Genomic DNA, 9273 nt, shown 5'->3' on the forward strand with positions numbered 1-9273 from the left:
TAGCGTCACTTGATGCAGAATCTTTGTATACGAGTATACAGCATGAGGTTGGTTTGCGGGCAGTGACACATTTCCTGAGAGCTAGAGGGGTTTGTGATGAGTTTGTGATTGATCTCTTGCAGTATCTGTTAAAACACAATTATTTTCTGTTTAATGGGAAAACCTACCACCAACTCCAGGGAACTTCGATGGGGACAATGTGTGCCCCAACGTATGCGAATATCTACCTGGGTTGGTGGGAGGAATGTGAGGTTTTCACTAATGAGATGTCGGAATTTACACAATACATTGTTATGTGGTCGCGCTATATCGATGATGTGCTGCTCCTTTGGAACGGCACATAAGATCAATTTCACGCACTTGTTCATAAATTGAACACTAACGATTACAATCTAAAATTAACGAGTGAAATTGATTTGGTCCAAATTACATTCTTGGATCTCATTATAAAGAAGAACTCTGAAGGCACTCTGACTACATCAGTGCATACAAAGGCCACTGCGACCAATAACCTTCTTTTAGCCACCAGTCACCATCCGAGATCTTTAATAAAGGGGATCCCCACGGGACAGTTTCTTAGGGCCAAAAGAAATGGTTCCACGACTCTTTGTTTGAACAACAGGCTACTATCATGAAGTCGAATTTTCATGATCGAGGTTACAGCAAGACCATTATCAACAAAGCGTATCTGAGAGCCAAAAATACAGATCGTGATAGTCTGCTGTATAGCAGTGATAACACGAGACAACATGGGAAACAACCAATACACATAATAGGGATATACAGCAGACAATGGCACAGTATTTGTGACATTATGAATCGCCACTGCCATATTCTGTTGGAAGATGAGGACCTAAGGGAAACCCACAATAAAAGTGCCTCCATTACGTATTGGAGACCACAGAATTTGTCCAATATGTTGGTCCACAGCCACTATGTGGCACCAACTTCGCACACATGGCTACACTCCAAAACTGTGCGTTCTTATGCATGTGGATCCTGCAAGGGGTGTCAGTTTATGAGCACATCCAAAGAGTTCTGGAAATTGGGAACAAACAAAGAAGTTCAATATCTACAAATTCATAAACTGTAAAACCATTTCTGTAGTCTACCTGGCGATGTGTGTATGTGGAATGAAGTATGTTGGAAAGACCAAATGACAACTAAGAAGGCGTGTTTTAGGACATGTAGGTACTATTAGAAATGAAATTGACACGCCGGTGGCTAGACATGTCTCTAGGTTTCACAAGGGTGACACGTCATCCATATCATTCCAGGGAATTGATCACATCACACTTGGGGCCAGATGTGGTGACCTGGATACTTTGCTGTTGAGATCCGAAGCAAAATGGATTTATTTATTGGGGACTCAAGCACCACATGGTTTGAATGAGGGTTATGGGTACACAGCATTTTTATAAACCAAAAACAAATTGTCTATACTATACCCCCCCCTCCCCCTCCCTTGTAGTGTTTAATGCATCATGAGTCCTGTGCACTAACTATAATGTACAGGGTGTTTCATGCATATATGCAGTATGTGATTAGCATACTACTAAGGGGGACTATACATGTGGTTTCCCAATCCATATTCTGCTTTCCTATATGGGTCCAGTGGTCTCTGTAACAACATGGTTATGTAAATAGCAGCAGGGTATCTTCATGTTATTACATTCATTACAACACTGACAACTGATTTGTCTGGTAGTGGCAGTACTGCTGTACTATGTCTCAATACAGTACCTTCTCTTCTCTTTTTTTGGCAGTATGGGGCTTTCCCAATATTTCTCTTAAGTCTTCAGGACGGACGTAAGCCCCGCCCCCTCTGCCCACCGGCAGCAATGAGCTGGTCTGATTGGACAGTGTTTGGTCCAATCACAGCAGCCTAATGGGTATGAAGGGAGCAGGGGAGTTTGTGTCCGTCCACCGCAGACAAAGTCCCCACGTGCGTCGGGTGTTGATGACGCAAACTGTTGTCGTCATAGGTGCAACCACAGGGTTAGGCTGTGGTTTTTGAGTCCAAGTCTGTACCTCACTACATTGCGTTATTGCTGCTTGAATGTGCCGAAGGGTAGCTAAACTAAGTTGTGGGCCCCAGGAGGCATCCACTAGCTAGCGATATTTGCGTATGAGGTGGTGCTTATGGATATTTCTCACAGTTTCCATATTGTGGAGACAGTGCTGGTCTTTAGCCTATGTATATTTACATATTTGCATTCATCTATATGCATGCAATATGTCAGTCTGGCACACCTAGCTGCATTGTGAATGAGGGTATTATCTCTCCGTTCACCACACAGCCCTTCCTCTGTGGCTATTAGTTACCCTCCCCATCAAGTTACTCCAACTGTCCCCCCTGGCCCTTCCTTCCACCCCCTCTGCCTCCTGCTACTGTGACACTACAGGTAGCTGTTTTCATGAGGGTGATTGTAGGGATGTAAGGGCTAACACTCACCCAGTGGGTTTAGGTACATCTACTCACTAGGGCTCTTTGTTAGGCCTCGGACATGGTCAGCGCTTATGTGCTGAGGCGTGCTTACGCTCAGCACTTAGCCCCTGCAGCCGCAATGGGAGCGGCTTTAGCAGGGACTCGGTTACGCTTACGCAAGCGTGCAGAAGCGTGTCTTAGCAAAATTTTACATTTTCGCGCTTGCCGAAGCGCAGGGCCGGTCACTTGAGCGGTTCGCCCAATGAGGGCGAGCCAGTTCCGTGACGTCACTGGCCCACCCCCGGACGGCGCGCGGTCTAAGGCCAGGGAAAGCACCCGCATTCCCTCAGCCTCCGCGCGCCTCAGCACGCAATCAGTAAGCATGGACGCAGCCTTACTCTGGGGACCAGAATTTGATCTGAGGATCACCATTATGCTATTCATAGTGACATCTCTGGGAGTGTATATTTCCTTCTAGGGAAGGGCACCCTGCAGGGATACATGTGGACTCATGGGAGCTACCATTATGTGTTTCTACTTTATATAGGATAAGAATACTAACCTTTTTGTCACATCCAAGGACATTAGGAATGTATGTTATTGTACCATTTACGTCAGGTACATTATAGCTGGTAGCACCATCTAGCACCTATTAGGTTTTAACTTCATTTGTCCTCTCTTTGCACATTAAACAATTTATTATTTTTATTCTTGTGAAGGAAGAGTGCTTGGTTACAGGGATTCCTTCTCTTTATGTATTTGCCTTTGTTTAGTCCCTAGCACCCCCCCACCTCCCCCCCCCCTTCACATCAATTGTGGTTTAGCATCACACTACGCAGTGCTGTCCCCATCCCCCCCGTTTTCACCAGTTCATAACAGTACAATTAGAACAAGACTGAACAAGTATGGTTTGTTTGGAAGAGTTGCCAGGAGAAAGCCTCTTCTCTCTAAAAAGAACATGGCAGCACAGCTTAGGTTGGCAAAGTTGCATCTGAACAATCCACAAGACTTCTGCAACAATATAAAGTGGAGATGTTTGGCCAAAATGCACAGCAACACAAACCAGAAAATCACAAGGTCTCCCAAAGATCCCTGATAGTTGCACTCAATGGCTGCTGAAATAGATGGGGTTAAATACGGGGAGTATTTAACCCCCTCTATTTCAGCAGTCATAAGTGCAGGTATCTTTGGGAGACCTTGTGATCTTCTGGTTTGTGTTTCTGTGTAACACTATCCCTATGCACCGGCTGTGTTTCAACTGACTATTTAACAGACTATTCAATATTTGGCGAGCGGACAACCATAAGTTATGTTATATAAAATGCACAGCGCCACGTTTGGTGAAAACCAAACACAGCGTATCAGTACAAACACCTTATACCAACTGTCAAGCACGGTGGTAGAGGCGTGATGATTTGGGCTTGTTTTGCAGCCACAGAACCTGGGAATCTTGCAGTCATTTAGTCGACCATGAACTCTTCAGAATACCAAAGTATTCTAGAGTCAAATGGGAGGCCATCTGTCCAACAGCTAAAGCTTGGCCGAAATTGAGTCATGCAACAGGACAATGATCCCAAGCACACCAGCAAATCTACAACAGAATGGCTGAAAAAGAAAAGAATCAAGGTGTTGCAATGGCACAGTCAAAGTCCAGACCTGAACCCGATTGAAATACTGTGGCGTTTAAGAGAGCTGTGTACAGGCAGTCCTCGTTTTACAACGCTTCGCTTTACAACGAATGGCTTATCCAACGCTATGCAATGCATACCTATATTCATTTTTACAACGCCAAAATGGCTTATCCAACGCTCTTACGACGCTTTGCAACGTTGTGTATGTGTGTATATATATACACATTCACATAAACAACGTTGCAAAGTGTTGTAAGAGCGTATATATATAATATACTATATAATATTATATTATACTATATAATATATTATTTATTATGTTATATTATATTTATAATACAGTATATACACTATATAATTTATGTGTGTGCTGCATATCTTATTGTCTGCATAAAATATTTGGTGTATTTTAGTGTTAAAAATGCCTTCAGGAACGGAACCTTTCATTTAAACAGTGTTCCTATCGGAAAACGTGTTTCGCTTTACAACGTTTCGCTTTACAACGCCATTTTGAGTGACGCATTGTGTCGGATAACCGAGGACTGCCTGTATGAACAAATGCCCGCAAACCTCAAAGAGCTGCAGCAACGTTGTAAAGAAGAGTGGGCCAAAATTCCTCCACAACGATGTGAGAGACTGATAAAGTCATACAGAAAACAATTACTTCAAGTTATTGCTGCTAAAGGTGGTTCTACAATCTATTGAATCCTAAGGTGTACTTAGTTTTTCACACATGGCTTCTCCATTTTTGCTTTGTTTTTGTTAAATAAATCATGACACAGTGTAATATGTCATGTGTTGTTGTTCATCTGAGGTTGTATTTAACTAATTTTAAGACCTGCTAAGGAACAGGTGATTGTTATGTCCTGATATGTAAAACCATAGAATTCAAAGAGGGTGTACTTTCTTTTTCACACAACTGTAATCACATCAAAATCTGGGTCTATATCCCAGGGGTGAAGATAACCACAATATTGCTTTAATAGTTAGATGCGTTCTCCTGTGATAACATAGTAGATCGAGCCTCTATTTTTTGCTATCCGCTATGGTAATGAATTATTGTTTATTGATATGTGTGTTTTATGACTACTGTATGTGTATAGATATGTGTGTATTATTCTCTCTGCTGCAGCAGACAGATTTCGCCAGGCTAGCCCTTATCGGCAGGGCAGATCATCTCGCCACCGGCAGCTCGCCATGTTTGCTCAGGCTGCTCTCTCAGATATTCGGGCCTTCCTGCATACAATGAGAGCACTGCGCAAAAACATGGCGAATTCAAACCCTTGGCGAATGGCCATTAGAGAAAGGTTAGTCGGCTACTTGCCGGATGCTGGGTTCCAGAGGGTAGCGTAGTCTAGTCCGTAAGCCAATGGTCTGGGAGTAGAGAGAGCCGCGTAGTGTGTCCGTTTGCCGAGTCAGAGGGGTAAGGAGGGAAGCGTAGTCTAGTCCGAAGCCAGGGGTCAAGATCCAAAGAGGGTACGTAGTCAGGCCAGGTCAGGAACAAGGAGGCTGGAAACAGAAGGGAGAGCAGAGCTCAAAACCAGACAGCACGAAGCTACAGAAGATTATGCTGAGCACTGACTGGATGCAGGGACAGGAACTAAATACAGAGGAAAGGCCAATGGGAGAAGGGGAGGAGCGTCCCCAGAACTGCAAGGATAGGTAGAAGAGCCAAGGGAAAGGATTAGAGGTGGTTGTGCTGCTTGCGTGCGTTGCACGGCGTTCTGCGATGTCTGGGGGTGGGGACAGATGCTGGAGACTGCCCACAAGAAGTGCGGGACCGCGCGCGCCCTGTAACGCTGTCGGGCTGGCGCACGCAGCCCAAGCGGACCCGATCGGCACGGAGAAGGAGGGTCCAGCCCGCGTCGGAGCAGGAGGGAGAGCCAGAGGAGCGGGGACCAAGGTAAGTGAACAGGGGGCACGTTGTGCAGGACATGCCCCCGGGTCCCTTACAGTACCCCCCCTCGAGGATCGGACTCTGGACGATCTTCCCAAGGCTTAAGGGGGAATCTCTGGTGAAATCATCTGAGCAAAGCGGGAGCGTGGAGTTGTTGCCGTGAAACCCAAGAACGCTCCTCTGGTCCGTATCCCTTCCAGGAGTAGACCATGAATTGTATTTTGACTCGAGAGTCGATGTTAGAGCAAATTTCGAACTCTTGTTGTCCTTGTACCGTGACTGGGGTAGGTCTGTAGGAAGGATGAGTGAAATGAGAATTTTGGGAAAGGGCTTTAAGAGAGACATGGAAGACCGCTGGAATTTTCATGGAAGATGGAAGGAGGAGATGATACGCCACAGGGATTACCTGTTCCAGAATTGGGAAGGGACCAAGGAACCTCTGAGCTAGCTTCGGAGTAGGGGTCTTCAGGCTGATATTCCTCGAGGACAGCCAGACCTTATCCGCCAGTCTCTTCTGTCTCTGGACTGATTCCTGAAGTATCCTCTCCAGGAGTCTTGGAGAGTGGTTATCCTGGAATCTGCAGCGGGGACTCCGAGGTAGGGGAGGGAATGGGAAGACAATTAGGGTGAAACCCGAAGTTTATGAAGGAGGACGACTCTTGGGTGGATTTGTTCCTGAGGGAGTTAATGGCGAACTCTGCCCGTGGGAGCAACTCAGCACAATTGTCCTGTGAATCCGAGCAGAAGCATCTTAGGTATTGTTTCAGGGATTGATTCATCCTCTCGGTTTGGCCATTGGTTTGTGGGTGGTACCCAGACGAAAAAAAGAAGAGAAATCCCCAACCTTTGAAAAAAAGCACGCCAGAATTTTGAGATGAACTGTGTGCCACGATCCAAAATTATGGAAAGAGGAATACCATGAATGCGAAAAATCTCTTTGGCAAAGACGTCTGCGAGCATGGCAGAATTGGGAAGGGCTTTGAGGGGAAAAAGTGGCCCTGTTTCGGGAAACGGTCTACGATGACTAGGATTGTAGTCATTCCATTAGAGGGAGGAAGGTCCACAATTAAATCCATTGAGATGTGTGTCCAGGGATGCTCCGGGACAGGCAGAGGACGTAGCAGACCAGATGACTTTTGACAGACAGATTTATTTTGAGTGCAAATGGGGCAGGAGGAAGTAAATTCACAAATGTCCTTCGAATCAAATCCGCGGTCCTCTTCATACCAGGGTGGCCCGCTGATCTAGAAGAATGGCCCCAGTCCAGAATCTTGCGATGGAATCGTGTGTCGGCATATAGGCAACCATCTGGTACTTCCAGGCCCTCAGGGATGTGAGACTGGGTCTCCACAATCTTAGCCAGAATATCAAAGGAATTCGCCCAAATAATGTGTTTGGGTTGATAAGATGCTCTCAAGAATGTCCTCATACCTCTCCTCTGTGGCAAACTGACGGGACAAGGCATCCGCTTTAAAAATGTTGGTACCCGGAATGTATGAGATGGTATAATTAAACCTGGAGAAGAACAGCGCCTGGTGAGAACCGAGACGACGAGCGCCTTCAATATATAATAGGTTCTTGTGGTCCGTGAGGATCGCAAAGGGTTCTTTAGTCCACTCAAGCAGGTGCCTCCATTCTTGTTAGGCCATCTTTATGGCTAACAACTCCCTGTTACCGACATCATAATTCCTATCAGCAGGAGAGAATGTTTTAGAAAAAAAATGCAGGGGTGAAGTTTCTCTTGGGGAGCGGCTCTTTGGGAAAGAATAGCGCTTGCTCCAATATCAGAGGCGTCGACCTCCAAAGTAAAAGGGAGGGTTGGGTCCGGGTGCCGCAAGATTGGGCCAGAGACTAATGCCTTCTTCAGGGTCTTGAACGCCCGACTAGCTTCAGGAGGCTAGGAAGAGGGGTCGGCCCCTTTTTTGGTAAGAGCGGTAATAGGTGCCACCGTGGCGGAGAAATTCCGAATAAACTTCCAGTAGCAGTTAGCGAAACCGAGAAATCGCCTTTAAGGAGTTGGGTTGTGGCCATTCTAATACCGACTTGAGTTTCTCCGGATCCATAGTGAAGCCCTTATCAGAAATAATATAAACTTCTTCCTTCAGTGTTTTCCTAAAATGGCTGATGGCTCTATACAAGCTTCCCACTTTATAACGTTTCTGTTACTGCCCCTAGCTCCCCGCCCCAACCCACTTGCTTCCTTTGAATAAAAAAAAACTTTTAGCTGCCATAAACCCCTTATCTTTCTGGGCTTGTCATTGCAAGGTCCCTGTTATTCCATGTGACCTTGCTTAATTGCCAACAAATTCAACCGTGTGATAAACGGAGCCCGGAAGCTTAAGAAGAGGTATTTATAACCTCGTTGGGTCAATGACACAGCCATGATTTTATGGCCATTATGGGGTTAATACTTAATGTCTGTTGGGAGGGGGAGAGCTTTATCTGACCATCAGGGCTTACCTCAGGTGGCAATCTCATCCATTTTGTGTCTTTTCCCAGTTTTAAAGTAGTAGTACATATTTCGCTTTGCGGCACCGTCGCGGGCGACCAGGCTCCTGATTGGTTCAGGGGATGTTTCTCAAACATTCCAGGGGGAGCGTATAGGGAAAAGAAAAGAAAACAAAAAATACACATATAAGTGCAGACGTTCCAGAAATCAATTGCGGAACAAGCCAGCTAAGAATAAAGTGTGCCGCCAGTGTATATGAGCCAAGACACAATTTCACATCTAATTTATTTCTGGAACGTCTGCACTTATATGTGTATTTTTTGTTTTCTTTTCTTTTCCCTATACGCTCCCCCTGGAATGTTTGAGAAACTGCTTTAACCTTGGAACCCGTGAAACAGGTCCCACCAGAGGGTTTGAGCTGGGTGATAAAAATCTTACTTTTATTTATCACTTATCACTTTAATATTATATATTCACTTTTTCTTTTTTAGAGTTGTTCGCGCCTTATATCACTTTTTTCACAATACATTGGTTCAGGGGATGTCACATGAGGTGACAGCCCCCGAATAATCAAATAATTACGGCGACAATGCATTTGTTTTCGGGCGACGTCGCCGGCACAATAAGCATGGCCTTAGACGCTAGTAATAGATCTTATTGTTCTAATTGAATAATAACAATACCAGAATTGAGATTTGTAGAATAATATAATAATAACCCACAGCACAAGCAAGAGTTAATTAAGTGCTGACACACTTAAAAGGCTCATCTATATTTTAGTTTCTCTCATTTTATTAAAATAATAAATATTACATACAATCAGGTGATCACAACTGGGTTTAGTTTCAGTCTTCATTTTGATGCAGTT

This window comes from Ascaphus truei, chromosome 3 (assembly GCF_040206685.1).
Source record: "Ascaphus truei isolate aAscTru1 chromosome 3, aAscTru1.hap1, whole genome shotgun sequence".
Taxonomy (NCBI): domain Eukaryota; kingdom Metazoa; phylum Chordata; class Amphibia; order Anura; family Ascaphidae; genus Ascaphus; species Ascaphus truei.